Here is an 18747-nt window from a genome sequence, read left to right on the forward strand (position 1 = left end):
GAGCTTTGGAGATGAATCTTTCCATCTCCCATGACTCAGAGGTTGAAGCTTTTGTCTTCCCTTTTCCTTTTCTAGAGGATTCTCCGGTCTTAGGTGCCATCAATGGTAATGGAAAAACAAAAAGCTTATGCTTTTACCACACCAAACTTAGAATGTTGCTCGCCCTCGAGCAAGAAAAGAAAGAATAGATGAAGAAGAAAAAGAAAATATGGAGGAGAGGGGAGAGGTATATTCGGCCAAGAAGAGAAGAGAGGGTTGTGTTGTGTGAAAATGAGGAAGAATGGAGGGCTATATATAGGGGAGGGAGGGGGGTTAAGTTCAGCCATTTAGGGTGGGTTTGGGTGGGAAATTGATTTTGAATTTTGAAGGTAAGTGGAGGTATGTGAGGTAGGTTTATGGGGAAGAGTGGATGGATGTGAGTGGTGAAGTGGTGATAGGGAAGAGAGATTGAGGTGATTGGTGAAGAGTTTTGGGGAAGAGTGTTTATGGGATTGTGTGAAAGAAGGGTGAGAAGAAGTGAGTGGAGGTAGGTGGGGATCCTGTGGGGTCCACAGATCCTGAGGTGATCCTGTGGGATCCACAGATCCTGAGGTGTTCAAGGATTTACAACCTTGCACCAAATTGGGCATGCAAAATGCCCTTGCACACAACTCTGGGCGTTCAGCGCCAGATTGGTGCTTGTTCTGGGCGTTGAACGCCCATTTATAGCCCATTTCTGGCGTTGAATGCCAGAACCATGCTTGTTCTGGGCGTTCAGTGCCAGCTCTTCTCCAGGGTGCATTTCTGGCGTTCAAATGCCCAGATGCTGCCCATTTCTGGCGTTCAGCGCCAGAACCATGCTCTGTTCTGGCGTTGAACGCCCAAAACATGCTGCTTACTGGCGTTTAAATGCCAGTAAGGTCTTCCTCCAGGGTGTGATTTTTCTTCTGCTGTTTTTGATTCCGTTTTCAATTTTTATATTTATTTTGTGACTCCACATGATCATGAACCTAATAAAACATGAAAAACAATGAAAATTAGATAAATAAGCATTGGGTTGCCTCCCAACAAGCGCTTCTTTAATGTTAATAGCTTGACAGTGGGCTCTCATGGAGCCTCACAGATGTGCAGGGCTTTGTTGAGACCTCCCAACACCAAACTTAGAGTTTGGATATGGGGGTTTGACACCAAACTTAGAGTTTGGTTGTGGCCTCCCAACACCAAACTTAGAGTTTGACTGTGGGGGCTTTGTTTGACTCTGCTTTGAGAGAGGCTTTTTATGCTTCCTCTCCATGGATGCAGAGAGAGACCCTTGAGTTGTAAACACAAGGTTGTCCTCATTTATTTGAAGGATCAATTCTCCTCTGTCCACATCAATCACAGCTCTTGTTGTGGCTAGGAAAGGTCTTCCTAGGATGATGGATTCATCCTCATCCTTCCCAGTATCTAGGACTATGAAATCAGTAGGGATGTAAAGGCCTTCAACCTTTACTAACACGTCCCCTACTTGTCCATAAGCAGGATTCACGTCCTCTCCCTCCCTTACAAGTTCAGCCATGGTAATTAATTCAATGGCTTTGCACTCTCCTTTTGGATTTTCTTCTGTATTGCTTGGGAGAGTACTAGGAGGGATTTCAGTGATCCTTTTACTCAGTTGGCCCACTTGTGCCTCCAAATTTCTAATGGAGGATCTTGTTTCATTCATGAAACTCACAGAGGCCTTAGATAGATCAGAGACTAAGTTTGCTAAATTAGAAATATTTTGTTCAGAGTTCCCTGTCAGTTGCTGAGTGGATGATGGAAAAGGCTTACTATTGCTAAACCTGTTTCTTCCACCATTATTAAAGCCTTGTTGAGGCTTTTGTTGATCCTTCCATGAGAGATTTGGATGATTTCTCCATGATGGATTATAGGTGTTTCCATAAGGTTCACTTAAGTAATTCACCTCTGCTATTGCAGGGTTCTCAGGATCATAAGCTTCTTCTTCAGAAGACGCCTCTTGAGTACTGTTGAATGCAGCTTGCATTCCATTCAGACTCTGAGAAATCATATTGACTTGCTGAGTCAATATTTTATTCTGAGCCAATATGGCATTCAGAGTATCAATTTCAAGAACTCCCTTCTTCATAGGCGTCCCATTATTCACAGGATTCCTTTCAGAAGTGTACATGAACTGGTTGTTATCAACCATGTCAATGAGTTCTTGAGCTTCTGCAGGCGTTTTCTTTAGGTGAATGGATCCACCTGCAGAAGTATCCAATGACATCTTTGATAGCTCAGATAAACCATCATAGAATATATCCAAGATGGTCCATTCTGAAAGCATGTCAGAAGGACACTTTTTGGTCAGTTGCTTGTATCTTTCCCAAGCTTCATAGAGGGATTCACCTTCTTTCTGTCTGAAGGTTTGAACATCCACTCTAAGCTTGCTCAGCTTTTGAGGAGGAAAGAACTTGGCTAAGAAAGCCGTGACCAGCTTGTCCCAAGAGTTCAGGCTATCTCTGGGTTGAGAATCCAACCACACTCTAGCTCTGTCTCTTACAGCAAAAGGGAAAAGCATGAGCCTGTAGACTTCAGGATCTACTCCATTAGTCTTAACAGTATCACATATCTGCAAGAATTCAGTTAAGAACTGAAAAGGATCTTCAGATGGAAGTCCATGAAACTTGCAGTTTTGCTGCATCAGAGAAACTAATTGAGGTTTCAGCTCAAAATTGTTTGCTCCAATGGCAGGAATGGAGATACTTCTTCCATGTAAATTGGAATTAGGTGCAGTAAAGTCATCAAGCATCCTCCTTGCATTATTATTATTTTCGGCTGCCATCTCCTCTTCTTGTTCGAAAATTTCTGAAAGGTTATCTCTGGATTGTTGTAATTTAGCTTCTCTTAATTTCCTTTTCAGAGTCCTTTCAGGTTCTGGATCTGCTTCAACAAGAATGTTCTTGTCTTTGTTCCTGCTCATATGAAAAAGAGGGACAGAAAAATAATAATAATAGGGATCCTTTTTACCACAGTATAGAGGTCCCTGTGTGAGTAGAAGAATAAATAAATAAAAGGAGATGAGAGAGAAGGAGAATTTTCGAAAACAATTTTTGAAAAAGAGGGTTAGTGATTTTCGAAAATAGTTTTCTTTTGAAAAAGGTTAGTAATTTTCGAAAATTAAAATCAAAAATTAAAATAATTAGTTAATTAAAAAGAAATTTTGAAAAAGAGGGGAGATATTTTCGAAAATTAGAGAGAGAGAGAGAGAGAGAGTTAGTTAAGTAGTTTTGAAAAATATAAGAAACAAACAAAAAGTTAGTTAGTTAGTTGAAACAAATTTGAAAACCAATTTTGAAAAGATAAGAAGATAGGAGGTTAGAAAAGATATTTTAGAATCAAATTTTTGAAAAAGATAAGATAAGAAGATATTTTTGAAAAGATATGATTGAAATTAGTTTTGAAAAAGATTTTATTTTTAAAATCACAATTAATGACTTGATTTACAAGAAATCACAAGATATGATTCTAGAACTCAAAGTTTGAATCTTTCTTAACAAGCAAGTAACAAACTTGAAATTTTTGAATCAAAACATTAATTGATGATGTTATTTTCGAAAATTATGTGGTAAAGATAAGAAAAATATTTTTGAAAAATATTTTTATACTTTTCGAAAATAACTAAGAAAAATGAAAAAGATTTTATTTTTGAAAAAGAAAATGAAAAAGATGTGATTTTTAAATTGAAAATTTGATTTGACTCATAAAAACAACTGGATTTTAAAAAATTTTTGAAAAAGTCAAATCTAATTTTCAAAATTTTTAAGAGAGAAAAAGGGAAAGATATTTTTTTATTTTTGAATTTTTTTAATGATGAGAGGGAGAAACATGAAAAATGATGTAATGCATGAAAGTTATGGATCAAAGTATGTGATGAATGCAAGAACACTATGAATGTCAAGATGAACACCAAGAACACTTTGAATGTCATGATGAACATCAAGACTTATTTTTGAAAATTTTTATATGCAAAGAAAACATGTAAGACACCAAACTTAGAAATCTTTCATGTTTAGACTCTATGGATGCTAGAATGCATATGAAAAACAAGAAAAGACACAAAACAAGAAAACATCAAGATCAAACAAGAAGACTTACCAAGAACAACTTGAAGATCATGAAGAACACTATGAATGCATGATTTTTTCGAAAAATGAAAGATGAATATGCAATTGACACCAAACTTATAACATGACACATGACTCAAACAAGAAACACAAAATATTTTTGGTATTTTTCGAAAATTGTTTGAAAAAAAGAAAAATAAGGATTCCAAAATTTTTAATATGAATTCCAGGAATCTTGCAATGTTAGTCTAAAGCTTCAGTCTAGGAATTAGACATGGCTCACCAGCCAGCCAAGCTTTCAAGTGAAAGCTCCGGTCCAAAACACTAGACATGGCCAATGGCCAGCCAAGCTTTAGCAAAAATATGCGTGTAATTCATTCAATTTTAAGCCAAAACCTCAGTCCAAAAGAATTTAGACATGGCTTTACAGCCAGCCAGGCTTTCGCATGCTTCATGAAACACTAGAATTCATTCTTAAAAATTTTGAAGAAAAATATATTTTTGAAAACATTTTTTTTTCGAAAACAAAGGAGAAATTTTTGAAAAATTTTTGAAATTTTTGAAAATAAAACAAAAAGAAAATTACCTCATCTGAGCAACAAGATGAACCGTCAGTTGTCCAAACTCGAACAATCCCCGGCAACGACGCCAAAAACTTGGTGCACGAAATTGTGATCATCAATGGCGCCATCAACATGGTACGCTCAATTGTAATCTCAACTTTTTATCACAACTTCGCACAACTAACCAGAAAGTGCACTGGGTCGTCCAAGTAATAAACCTTACGTGAGTAAGGGTCGATCCCACGGAGATTGTTGGTATGAAGCAAGCTATGGTCACCTTGTAAATCTCAGTCAGGCTGATATCAAAAGGTTATGGAGTTTTCGAACATAAATAATAAATAGATAGAAAATAAGGATAGAAACACTTATGTAATTCATTGGTTAGAATTTCAGATAAGCGTATAGAGATGCTTTCGTTCCTCTGAACTTCTGCTTTCCCGCAGTCTTCATCCAATCAGTCCTACACCTTTCTATGGCTGGCTTTGTGTAAGGGCATCACCGTTGTCAATGGCTACATCCCATCCTCTTGTGAAAATGGTCCAAATGCTCTGTCACAGCACGGCTAATCATCTGAGGTTCTCGATCATGCTGGAATAGGATTCACCTTCGTTTTGCGTCTGTCACTACGCCTAGCACTCGCGAGTTTGAAGCTCGTCACTGTCATTCAATCCCTAAATCCTACTCGGAATACCACAGACAAGGTTTAGACTTTCCGGATTCTCATGAATGCCGCCATCAATCTAGCTTACACCACTTTGGGCGTTGAACTCCACTTTGCAACTTGTTTCTGGCGCTGGACGCCAGAATTGGGCAGAGAACTGGCGTTGAACGCCAGTTTGCATCATCTAAACTTGAGCAAAGTATGGACTATTATATATTGCTGGAAAGCCCTGGATGTCTACTTTCCAACGCAATTGGAAGTGCGCCATTTTGAGTTCTGTAGCTCCAGAAAATCCACTTTAAGTGCAGGGAGGTCAGAATCCAACAGCATCAGCAGTCCTTCTTCAACCTCTGAATCTGATTTTTGCTCAAGTCCCTCAACTTCAGCCAGAAAATACCTGAAATCACAGAAAAACACACAAACTCATAGTAAAGTCCAGAAATGTGAATTTAGCATAAAAACTAATGAAAACATCCCTAAAAGTAACTAGATTCTACTAGAAACATACTAAAAACAGTGCCAAAAAGCGTATAAATTATCCGCTCATCAACTGCACTGCATTCTTCAGTGAGAAAACCTTTTTCTGTTTCTCTCTAATCCTTCTTATGACTTAAGATCTTTTTCATGAACTTAGCATAAGAGGGTATTTGCTCAAGTGCCTCTGCAAACGGAATCTTTATTTCAAGAGTCCTGAGATAGTCTGCAAAGCGGGCAAATTGTTTATCCTGTTCCGCTTGGCGGAGTTTCTGAGGATAAGGCATTTTGGCTTTATATTCTTCAACCTTAATTGCTGCATGTTTATTTCCTATAGAGGCAGGTTGAGAAGCCTTCTTGAGGGAGTTATTATCAGCACTTGCAGGTGTCTGATCCCTCACTGGCATTTGAACGCCAAGATTGGACGTGGATTGGGCATTTAACGCCAGATTCCTACCCTCTTCTGGCGTTTGAACGCCAGAACTGGACATGGATTGCGCGTTTAACACCAGATTTTCACCCTTTTCTGGCATTTGAACGCCAGACTTATTCCTCTCTGGGCTCTTACTATCCTCAGAGGGATTTTGGGTAGCAGGTTGCTCATCCTCTGTCAGCTGTTCCTTTCTTGGCTTTCTACTGCTTTGAGTTGAGATATTTAACATTTTTCTACTTCTTAATTGAACTGCTTGGCATTCCTCTGTTATCTGTTTTGATAACTGCTGTTTTGTTTGATTCAGTTGTAATTCCATATCCTTGTTAGCAATTTTGGTTTCTTGTAGCATCTCCTTAAATTCTGCTAACTGCCTTGTTATAGAAGATAGTTGCTGATTGAGTTCAGCAACTTGTTCCTGAGGACTAAAGTCAGTTGATACTGTCTTAGCTTCTTCTTTCATGGAGGACTCATTACTTATGTACAAATGCTGATTTCTAGCAACTATATCAATAAGCTCTTGAGCCTCTTCAATAGTCTTTCTCATGTGTATAAATCCACCAGCTGAGTGGTCTAGAGATATTTGAGCTTTTTTTGTAAGCCCATAGAGAAGATGTCTAATTGCACCCACTATGAAAACATTTCAGAGGGACATTTCCTTAGCATCCCTCTGTACCTCTCCCAGGCGTTATAAAGGGATTCATCATCCTCTTGTTTAAAGTCTTGGATGTCCAGCCTTAGCTGTGTCATCCTTTTTGGAGGGAAATATTGATTCAGGAATTTGTCTGATAACTGTTTCCATGTTCTTATGCTTGCTATGGGTTAGTTATTTAACCACCTCTTAGCTTGATCTTTTACAGCGAAAGGAAACAGTAACAGCCTGTATACGTCCTGATCTACCTCCTTGTCACGCACTGTGTCAGCAATTTGCAAGAACTGCGGCAGAAACTTAGTAGGTTCTTCCTGTATGCAAATTAAAATATATTTTTATTTTTATCTTATTTAAATAAAAACAAACCGAATAATTTAAAATTTAATAAAAATAATAAGATAAAATAAAATAATTAGAAATTAAAATGTAAATTTCGAAAACTAAGAGAAAAATAAATTTGGAAACTAAAATAATTACTTAATTAAGAAGATTTGAAAAACTTTGGATATGATTTTTGAAAAAGATTTTGAATTTTGAAATTTCAAAACTAAGATAAGATAGAATAGAAAGTTTTAAAATAAAAATCTGAATTTTTAAAGGAAAATTCGAAAATTAATTAAAATAAAGAGAGAAGATATTTTTGAATTTAATGAAGAAAGAGAAAAACAGTAAAAATAACACCAAACTTAAATTTTTAGATCAAAACAAAGGAAACAAACAGGAAAACTTTGAATATCACGATGAACGCTAAGAACAACTTTTGAAAAATTTTTAAGAAAACAGAAACACAAAAGACACCAAACTTAAAATATGAAACTAAACTCAAATAGAAAAACTCAATTATTAGTTTAAAAATTTTCGAAAAAATTGAAAAAGAAAATAAGGATTCTAAAAAAAAGTTTCAACCAAAAACAATAATAGAAGACGCAATTTTAGTGACTCTAAACAAAAAAAATAAATTTTTCCTAATCTAAGCAACAAAATAAACCGTCAGTAGTCCAAACTCGAACAATCCCCGGCAACGGCGCCAAAAACTTAGTGCACAAATTGTGAATCTCACTTTTCACAACTCGTACCACTAACTAGCAAGTGCACTGGGTCGTCCAAGTAATACCTTACGTGAGTAAGGGTCGATCCAACAGAGATTACCGGCTTGAAGCAAGCTATGGTTATCTTGTAATTCTTAGTCAGGATATCAATGATAATTCTTAATTTCAATAGTAAAAAGTAAAAGAGCATCAAACAATTACTTGTTATGCAGTAATTGAGAACATATTGAGGTTTTGGAGATGCTTCTTCTTCTGGATCTCTGCTTTCCTCCCATTTTCTTCTTCACACACGTAAGGCTCCTTCCATGGCAAGCTATGTGTTGGTGGATCACCGTTGTCAATGGCTACCATCCGTCCTCTCAGTGAAAAAGGGTCCATGTACATGGCTAATCATCTGTCGGTTCTCACTTGTGTTGGAATAAGATCCATTGATCCTTTTGCGTCTGTCACTACGCCCAATACTTGTGAGTTTGAAGCTCGTCACAGTCATTCCTTCCCGGATCCTACTCAGAATACCACAGATAAGGTTTAGACATTCCGGATCTCAGGAATGCTGCCAATTGATTCTAGCTTTTACCACGAAGACTCTGGACTAAGGGATTTGAATGCTCTGTTGTCAGGAGAGGCAATCAAACTCCTGAACCAGGAACCCAAGAGATATACACTCAAGCTATTACAGATAGAACATAAGTGGTTGTTGGGCACGCGTTCATAGGTTGAGAATGATGATGAGTGTCACGGATCATCACATTCTTCATGGTCAGATACGAGTGAATATCTTAGAACAGAAACAAGCATGTTGAATAGAAAATAGAAGTAATTGCATTAATTCATCGAGACACAGCAGAGCTCCTCACCCCCAATCATGGAGTTTAGAGACTCATGCTGTAGAGATACAATGTAAAACGTGAAAATGTCATGAGATGTAAAATAAATCTCTAAAAGTAGTTTTTATACTAAGCTAGTGACCTAGGTTTTCAGAAAATGAGTAGACTAAGATAGATAGTGCAGAAATCCACTTCCGGGTCCCACTTGGTGTGTGCTTGGGCTGAGCATTGAAACTTTCATGTGTAGAGACTTTATTTGGAGTTAAACACCAGGTTGTACCCTGTTTCTGGCGTTTAACTCTGGTTTGCAACCTGTTTCTGGCGTTTAACGCCAGAATAGGGTAAAGGCTTGGCGTTAAACGCCAATTTGCGTCATCAAAACTTGGGCAAAGTATGGACTATTATATATTGCTGGAAAGCCCTGGATGTCTGATTTCCAACGCAATTGAGAGCACGCCAATTGGGCTTCTGTAGCTCCAGAAAATCCATTTCGAGTGCAGGGAGGTCAAAATCCAACAGCATCTGCAGTCCTTTTTCAGCCTCTGAATCAGATTTTTGCTCAGGTCCCTCAATTTTAGCCAGAAAATACCTGAAATCACAGAAAAATATATAAACTCATAGTAAAGTCCAGAAATGTGATTTTTGCATAAAAACTAATAAAAATATACAAAAAAGTAGCTAAATCCTACTAAAAACTATATGAGAATACCCCCAAAAAGCGTATAAAATATCCGCTCATCAGCGTGGCATGCCAGTTACAGTTTCCAGAAGAGACTCCATGAAGAGCTACAATGAGCGTGGCACGTCAAGGCCAGGCATGGCACGCCAGTTATCTTTCCCAGAACATGGATGGACAAGCTTTACAATGCACGTGGCACGCCAACTACACTTTCCAGAGGGGAATCCCAAGGCTTTACAATGGGCATGGAACGCCAATGTTGAGCGTGGCACGCCAGGTATTCTGGCTAGAAAAGGATCTTTGAAGAATTGCAAAGGGCGTGGCATGCCAAGTTACGCGTGGCACAACAGTTCTATCTCCCATGCTGGGCGTAGCACGCCAGGTCGAAGGCGTGGCACGCCAGTTCAACTGAGCAGAGGAGAAAGGAAGGAGCAGCATCGAAGGCGTGCCACTTGGTACTTTGGGTGTGGCACGCCAAGCTTGTGAGTTCAACCATCATCATGGGCATGCCACTTGAGCCCTGGGCGTGGCACGCCAGTTCACCAAACCAGAAAGGGTGCATGAAGCTCCAATAAGGGCGTGGGATGCCACTTCGAAGGCGTGGCACGCCAATACAAAGTCCCAGAAGAGAAGGAACAAGGCCTCATCGAAGGCGTGCCACTTGAGACTTTAGGCGTGGCACGCCAACCGTGTGCACACCATGGGCGTGCCACTTGAGTCCTGGGCATGGCACGCCAGCTTACTACACCACAAAGGGCGTGGCACGCCAGTCCTGGGAGTGACACGCTAGTTCAACACTCCAGAAGAGAAGATTGAGATCCTAACAAGGGCGTGGCACGACAGACCTGGGCGTGGCATGCTAGTACAAGTGACCAAAGAAGAAGGTTGAAGAGCTTAACAAGGGCGTGGCACGTCAGATATACTTTCCAGAGGTGAAGAATGAGGACTTTGCTGAAGGCGTGGCACGCCAGGTCTGGGCGTGCCACGCTAGTTCAACTTACCAGAGAGGAAGAAGGAAGACATCACTATGGGGAGTGCGACTTGAGTTATGGGTGTGGCACGCCAAGCTAGCTTCACTATGGGGTGTGCCACTTGAGTTTGGGGCGCGGCACCCCAAGCTAAGCTATTGAGCTGGGCGTGGCACGCCACTCACACGCCGCGCACACGCCACTCACATGCCTCAATTTAATGGTTTTCTCTTTAGTTTTCAATTGTAATTTTCTTTTCTTTTTGTAATTTTTCATTTTCTAGTAATAGGAGTAGTATAAATACCCCTTGAAGAGTATTGAAAAGGGGTTAGCTTGGAACTTTTACTTCACTTACTTCATCTTCTTCCATCTCTTGTACTTTTCTCTAAGCTATGAGTAGCTAAACTCCCTCTCATTGGGGGAGGGAGCTCTGTTGTACTTGATGGATTAAATGATAATGAATCTCTTCTTCTCTTCATCTCTCTTTGATTTGCTAGAAGGAATTTCGTTCTTCATGCTTAGTGTTCAATTATCTTGAAAAAGAGATTGAATGCAAATCGGGCTTCATGGGAGCCTTGGAAAAGGAAACATGAAACCATGTTTAAAATCCCTTCTCACATTGAGTAGATTTGGGTTTTGAGATTGGATATGGTGACATAAAATCTATCCAAATACTTGGATCTATGAGGATGTGTGGTAAAATCAGGGACCAAGCTTATCTCTCTTCATGAGCAATTAGACCAAGGAATTGGCTAATTATCAAGATTTGAGAGATTGAATCACCAAGAAATTGAGGTTCAATCAATCATGATTGCCAAGAGGTCAATAAGTTACATGATTGAAGATGAGATGATCTGAATTTAATCCAAGGAGAGCAACATCTTCCAACTCCAATGAATCTTTCCTATTCTTATCTTCCCTATTCTTTATAGCTTTCTTTAATTTCTGCTATCAACCTATTCCCCATTTACAATTCAGTCATTTATACTTCTGCAATTTACTTTCATGTTCTTACATTTCTGCACTTTATTGCTTTCCTTTATCTTTAAGTCATTACAATTCTGCTATTCAGAATTCTGCACTCAACATTATTCTTGATTAGCTTGACTAAATCACCCAGTGACTAAAGTTGTTCAATCAATCAATCTCTGTGGGATTCGACCTCACTCATTGTGAGTTATTACTTTACAATAATTTGGTATACTTGCCAAGAGGGGTTCATTGTAGTGATATAGTGAATTTTCAGTCATCAGTGACGCACCAGAATCATACATTACAGTTAAAGAACAAGTGTTGAGATAACACTGACCTTGGAGCAAGGAGTCAGAACCAGTAGCATCATTGGCAGACATAGCGAACACTCTCCCTTGTTGTAATGCTCTAGTAGGATCTCGATTAGGCTTCTTTGGACAATCCTTCGTAATGTGCACCGTTTCTCCACAAACAAAACAAGCGTGTGCTTTGAACTGGCACGGCCTGCCGAGGTGATCCTTTCCACACTGCCTACATAACTGATCCATGGGGCCTTGTTGAGGTCACTTACTAAGGTTTTGCCACGGTCGACCTCCGTTCCCAAAAATAGATCTACTAGAGGCATTTCCAACTCGTTGATTATCACATTAAGGTACTCTAGGATTCTTGAAAGGCACCCTCTGTTGAAACGTAGGTCGGTGAAAGTTGTTAGCATTCCCTTGTGGTAAGTTTGATGACCCATTCTTGTTGCCACCATCTTTTTTCTCACAGTTTTCCATAAAATGGCTTTTATTGATGAGTTTTACGAAATTTCGAAAGAGTGCAACAGCTCATCGCGAAGTCTTCCTTCATACTTCAGACATTTCCATTCTTCAAAACTATTAGGATCTCCTTGGAAGATCTTTAAAAAATGACACAGATCTTCGAACTTCCAAGTATACTCGGCTACTGACATGTTTCTTTGACTCAGTTGGATCAACTCCATCTCCTTAGCTTCGCGAATAGGCTTCGGGAAGTATTTCTTATAAAACTCTTCCTTGAAATCTTCCCAAAGAATCTCCCTTGTGTCTTGCCACTACAACCTCTGCACTCTATGCCACTAGTGCTCAGCCTCTCCTTCCGACATATATGTTGTGAACTCAATGAACTGTACTTTAGGTACCTGCTGCACCCTCAACAACTTCTTTATTCCCTGAAACCAGTTGTTCGCCTCGGTTGCCACAAGCATCCCCTTGAACTTGGGAAAGTTCACCTTCAGGAAAGTCGCCTAAGTCATCATCTTGTCATTGTTCTCAACACTTCTAGTGTCATTGCCATCCTCTGCAGATACCCCACTTCCTTACGCTTGCCATTCCTATCTCCTAAACAGTCAATTACTCGAATAGTAGCAGTCGCCGTTTCACGCAGAGCCTTAGTCATGGTGTTTATTGCCACCATAAAGGCATCAAGATCGTGCGTTAGAATCTCTCTCGGAACCTCACATCGTCTACCACGACCTCATCCTTGTGTAGCCATCTAGATCATGTTCACACCTAACAATCAACATTAAGGTGATCAATCTCAACATCTCAAGTTAGAGAATGAATAGTTTCTAAAATGGATACACAGCAACTGTCATGCAATCTATATCACAAGGATATCTTATAAGCATGAGACACAACACAGAGTATGCAATGAAACATGATCCATTCCATTTCTCAGGCTCTAACAGGAATGAACTGCTCTGATTCCAAATTGTAACGACGAATTTCCAATATAGCATGCTCATACCGAAACATCGAGTGTTAGCAACTTGAAGTTACACTGACACTATTATTAATAATATCAAGCCTGTAATTGGTTAACGGAACTCAATTTTTATGAAAATCCTTCCTTAAAGAAAATAAAATCGCAACCAAAATGATAAACAGGTATATACATAAACAGGATAGTAAACTATAATATATATATATATATATATATATATATATATATATATAGGAAAAACTACCATTTATACCCATGAATTTTGCGAACGCTGACAAAAGTACCCATCAAACAAGAAAACTAATGTTGTACCCATGAAAGATGGGTTCCGTGTGACAATAGTATCCAACCCGTGACTTTCCGTTGACTTTTTAATAAAATTTCCAAATTATCCCTTCTATCTTCTTCTCCAAATTCCAAATTCCAAATTTCAAAACCCTCATCCTTCGTCTTCCTCCTCTGCTGCTGCTAGTCACCAGGCATGAAGACGTTTCCTCCCTCCGACACATTTTACTGGTACAAGAATGAAGACGTTTCCTCGTACCGAGGTGGCTTGGAGCTGTGGAACCATCATCATCATCATCACCAACCGGAACACGACCTCATACCTCAAGCAAGGCCTCTCTTCCACCAAGATCTTTACAGCTCCGTGGCTGCTCTAGGAGTGGGTCCAACCACCGTGTCCGACGATCAGTCACCCTCGAGATCGGCCTTCCTGGTGCGGCACCGGCCGTGGGGAGCGGAGCAGCAAGTGGAGCAGGAAGTGGAGCAGGTGGGATTAGCTGCCAGGACTGCGGGAACCAGGCGAAGAAGGATTGCCCTCACATGCGGTGCAGGACATGCTGCAAGAGCCGTGGCTTCGATTGCCAAACCCATGTCAAGAGCACTTGGGTTCCCGCTTCCAAGTGCCGCGAGAGGTAGCAGCAACTCGCCTCTATCCAACAACAACAGCTTCTTACTACTGATGTTCCCAAGCACCAAAGAGATCATGCCTGGTGACTGGCAGCAGCAGAGGAGGAAGACGAAGGATGAGGGTTGTGAAATTTGGAATTTAGGGAAGAAGATAGAAAGGGTAATTTGGGAATTTTATTAAAAAGTCAACGAAAAATCACAGTTTGGGTACTATTGTCACACGGAACCCATCTTTCATGGGTACAACGTTAGTTTTCTTTTTTATGGGTACTTTTGTCAGCGTTCGCAAAATTTATGGGTACAAATGGTAGTTTTTCCTATATATATACAGCACCCAAAAAATGAAAAGTTAGTTACTCCCTCACAGTTATACATATATACAACTCAAAATATTTCAGGAGTCTGGTCCATATAGAAAGTCCTTAATCTGATGCCTAGACTAGCCTAGTCTTTTAACCTTATCTCTCAAGAAACAAAAGTGAGAGTCTAAAAAGAACACTAAGTCGGAGAGATGCCAAAATAAGATGTTGATGTCGCTACCTAGTCGCTGTCAAAAGTCAAGTTCACTATCTCTATATCCATCTCAAGATTCTCATCATCCCCAAAAGTCAGATCTACAACCTCTATCTCCTCGATGTTCTCATCATAAAAAATAATGATCACCTCTGATGTACTCTGGGGACTACCATCAATGCTGTCGCCTGCGAAAGCTGTACCACTAGGAGAAATCTGCTCAACTGCCAAAGGCTGACCAGAAGCTGCAGCTGAAGTCCCGATAGGCTCTATAGTGAAAGGGTCAGAGGATGAGTAGAAAGAGACTCTATCAATAGGTCCAAATCCATTGGAGGAGACTCAAGAATGTAGTAATCGATGATAGGGCTAGGCTCCGGCACTGTCTGACCATCCTGCTGTGCTAGAATAGGACCTCCATGCATGAAGTCAAAAGAATGGTGGACAGAATCAGGATGAAACCATGACAGCAGAAAAGCATACGGTGCATCAGGATCAAAGAGGGGTGAAGCTAGCAAGTGTTAAAAATGATGGTCTCTAACTACGTACTTACAGACTTGAGGCTCCGCGGTCACAACATAGAAGCTGTGAAGGACAGGATCCTCATACACATAAGGTTGCTCGAGCTCATAGAAAAAGACATCCATCTCCATCTGAAGGGGGTAGGAAGATAGGGAGTAAGAACTGGGGAGTTCTTAGTAGGGTCGGAGTAAAATAAGTTAAGTTGCTTTTCATAAATTGGCCATGTGTCCCAGATCAATCAGACCACAACAACGGAACATAGGACAAACAACAATCAAGAGCAAACAGCAAATAACATACAACCACAAGAACGAATTCAAAACACACAAGAAATATGCGAAAATAAGTATGATGTATGTCTAGCCCTAGTGCAGGTAATGAGTTCTTCCGTCGGTTTTTGACCCGCACCCGACATTACATCCTTACAGACGTTGTCTCTTGTTGACATCGCTTCGGGGTATAGTGCTCGGTACACTCTTGGGTTATAGCGCCCGCATGCTCTTGGGCTATAGCGCCCCTACCGCTCTCACGATTAAAGTGATGGGTCACACTCTTGGGTTATAGCGCCTATACCTCTGTGAAATTAATCCAGCTATAATTTCAATAGCCAACAATCACAGATTTAAGCAACATACATTAACAAACAACAATCCAACCACATGTATCAATTAATTCATAACTTCAATCGATTAAAGAGTCAAACCCTACTTCTGTGAAGCGCAGAACACACACAAGATATCGAAGGAAGTTTCTGATCGATCAAACGGAGCGAAAAATGTCAAAAACTCGATGGTTCCTCCCCTTCCTTAGTTCGGCCGAACTGGTTCCTGGCAGGGGCAGCTCCACTTCGCGATTCCACGGAATAAACACACACGTCACCACGTAGAGGATGAAGATATTGTCCCTTCTATCGGATCAAAAAATTTTTGGGGGTCACAGATCTCAAGAAATCGAACTCGGAAAGTCAGAAAAGTAACAAAACCTCCCCTTTTTCCATGCATGGCTTCGGATGAAACTAGAGGAGAGAGAGAAGATTTTGTGCCTTATATAAGGTATAATTAGTGACTAATGTCACTTAATTAAAGGGGGAAGCATGCATCGCGACGCGACACGTGGCGCATTAAGCGCTGTGTGTCACGATTTTGAGCTGCTAAGTCAGTGAAGTTAGATTTTTAAAATATCTTGGAAGGTAATTAAGGTAATTGGACATGGTAAAAACTCAAATAATTATTTTAGTTTGTGGTATTTAATTAGAATAAAAATTGGGTAAATTACTAATGTAAATAACATTAGTAAAGCTGAGCTTTTTAAATCAATGATCTTCTTTTAATAACTAAGGATCTTTTACATTTAGTGAGAGGTCTTTGGTTCAACATCTTTTTAAAATATATTTTATATAAGTATATAACATATACATATATAGGGTGCGGGTTGGTCAGATAGGGTTAAGACGCAACCCGCACCTGATCCGACCCACACAAGAATTCTACCCACACTCTATCTTACCCGCTGTGGATCGGGTTGGCAACCCTACCCGACCGGATGGATAGGATTGGGTACCCGCAGATAGAGTATATATTACCATTCCTAGGACCGTTTATTTTAAATAATTGACATTGTTAGTTTTATCTATCTGCTTTAGATAGGAAGATTCGAACCCACAACCTCTTAAGTGAATATGAGAAGATTATGCCATTTGAGTTATAGTTCGTTGGCATTATTGGTATTTTAGTTGCTATTTTAATGAAAATACAATTGATTTTCAGATTGCTTTAAATTGGACTTTCAATTATGTTTAGTTCATAGAAACGTTAAACTATGATGCAGTTGATTATATAAATTTTAATTCTTTTTAAATATTGGTGAACATTATCATAGAATTTTACGTAGAATATATCTAAATTTATTTTAAATTTAAACGATAACCGAATATATATTATTAATTCACTAGTATATATAAAGATCATAACTTAATCTTTCAAAAAATAAGCTAAGCTTTCTATCTATCCCCGGCCCAATCGGCCAACCCCCACACCCCCAAAATTTCCGTTATGCATTAGGAAAGTTTGGTATGCCAAATTGCCAATACATGTGTAACCAAGAAAGAATAGTGCTTCTTATTACACGCTTCTAGCGAATTCAACCGATAGACTAATAACCAAGGTTCTGAAAACCGGACCGGACCGGCCGGTTCGACCGGTTTAACCGTGAACCGGCGCTACAAACGGTTCGGTCCTTATCTGAAAACTGCAGAAAAAAGAACCGCTCAAAAACCGGCAAACCGGTCAAAAACCGGCCGATCATCCTCAGCTCCAGCAACCCTCCAATCTCCATCGTCGCCTGGTTCCTGCCCAGTAGCCCTCAATCTCCATCGTCTTCATCTTCTCAAGTCTCAACACCAACACGCAGTAGCCTCTCATCGGCGGTCCTCAACAGTCAACACCGGTAGCCCTCCATCGACCCCAGGTGAGTGACTCGTCCTCTGCTCATTTCTCTTTGTCCTTCGCCTCTGCTCATGTTCTTCCATCAATGTGAACTGTTAAATTTCTATGAACTTAGACCTCGGCTTAATTTTCTGTGAACTGAACTGAACTTAGACCTCTGCTCATGTTCTCTTTCTCTTTGTCCTCAATGTGAGCTGAACTTAGACCTCGGCTTAATTTTCTGTGAACTTCATTTGTGAACTGTTCAATTTCTGTGAACTTGCTCTGTGCATTTTCTGATTTCAGTGCTAATCTTCTTCCTTCTTCGTTCCTCTGCTCAATTTCTGTTTGACTGTTTGTTGGTTAGCAATTAGCATAAGAAATTAATAATCTGAAAAGTAAGTGGCTGTGTTTGGTCAATTTGTGTTTGGTCCTCTGCTCAATTTCTGCTCTATTTTGTATTTGAATTTTATTTCGCATATCAATTATTTATCTTTAAATGATTAAGGACTAATTATTACCTCTAACAATACATATTTTTAGAAAATCAAAAAATAATTATATTAATGTGTGGAAATAATACATTAAATATTAATGCCTGATCTATCTTAATTATGTTTGTTTTTAGAATAATTTTTGTTGAGATTGTATAATAGAAAATTAAATATTGTTACCGTATTTTTTATGATATTACGCTCTACAAATGATATTTTTATACAATCACTTAATATATTCACTAACATACATCTTAAATCGTTAAAAAAACCTCTTATAAATTATTACTTGTTCTACCGTTCTACCGTTTTTGCCTTTTTTTTTTTCAGATAGATTTTATGAATATCCTTATTGATATAGATAATGATATTAAGGAGAAGGAATCAAAGAATGAATTAACGAGAATGAGAATGAAATTAAAAATGAAGAGACCAACTTTTGACAGTAAAAATCAAAGAGGAGACGACAGTTACACCAAAATTTTGGCTATAAAGTTTAAAAATTTTACATTGTCAAAATTTTATCTTATCATAAAAACTTACCTGCAATTTATCTTCATATAAAATTTATAATTAAGAACCGTAGATGATAATTTAATTAAACTTATCAAATCATCTAACGATTCTTAAATATCAACTTCACATAAAAACTAATGTATATAAATTTTCATTATATTAAAAATAGATAAATAGATATTTTTTTATTTGCAACCCACGTACCACTTATGAAATATATGATGAAAAATTCCACTTTACCGCTTCAACAACAACAATAAAGCC

At 39.0% G+C, this 18747-nt stretch overlaps 1 pseudogene; it reads left to right on the forward strand.

Moving 5' to 3' along the window:
- LOC110268354 lies at window positions 13260–14157 on the forward strand (annotated as a pseudogene).

Source organism: Arachis ipaensis, chromosome B10 (assembly GCF_000816755.2).
Source record: "Arachis ipaensis cultivar K30076 chromosome B10, Araip1.1, whole genome shotgun sequence".
Classification (NCBI taxonomy): Eukaryota; Viridiplantae; Streptophyta; class Magnoliopsida; order Fabales; family Fabaceae; genus Arachis; species Arachis ipaensis.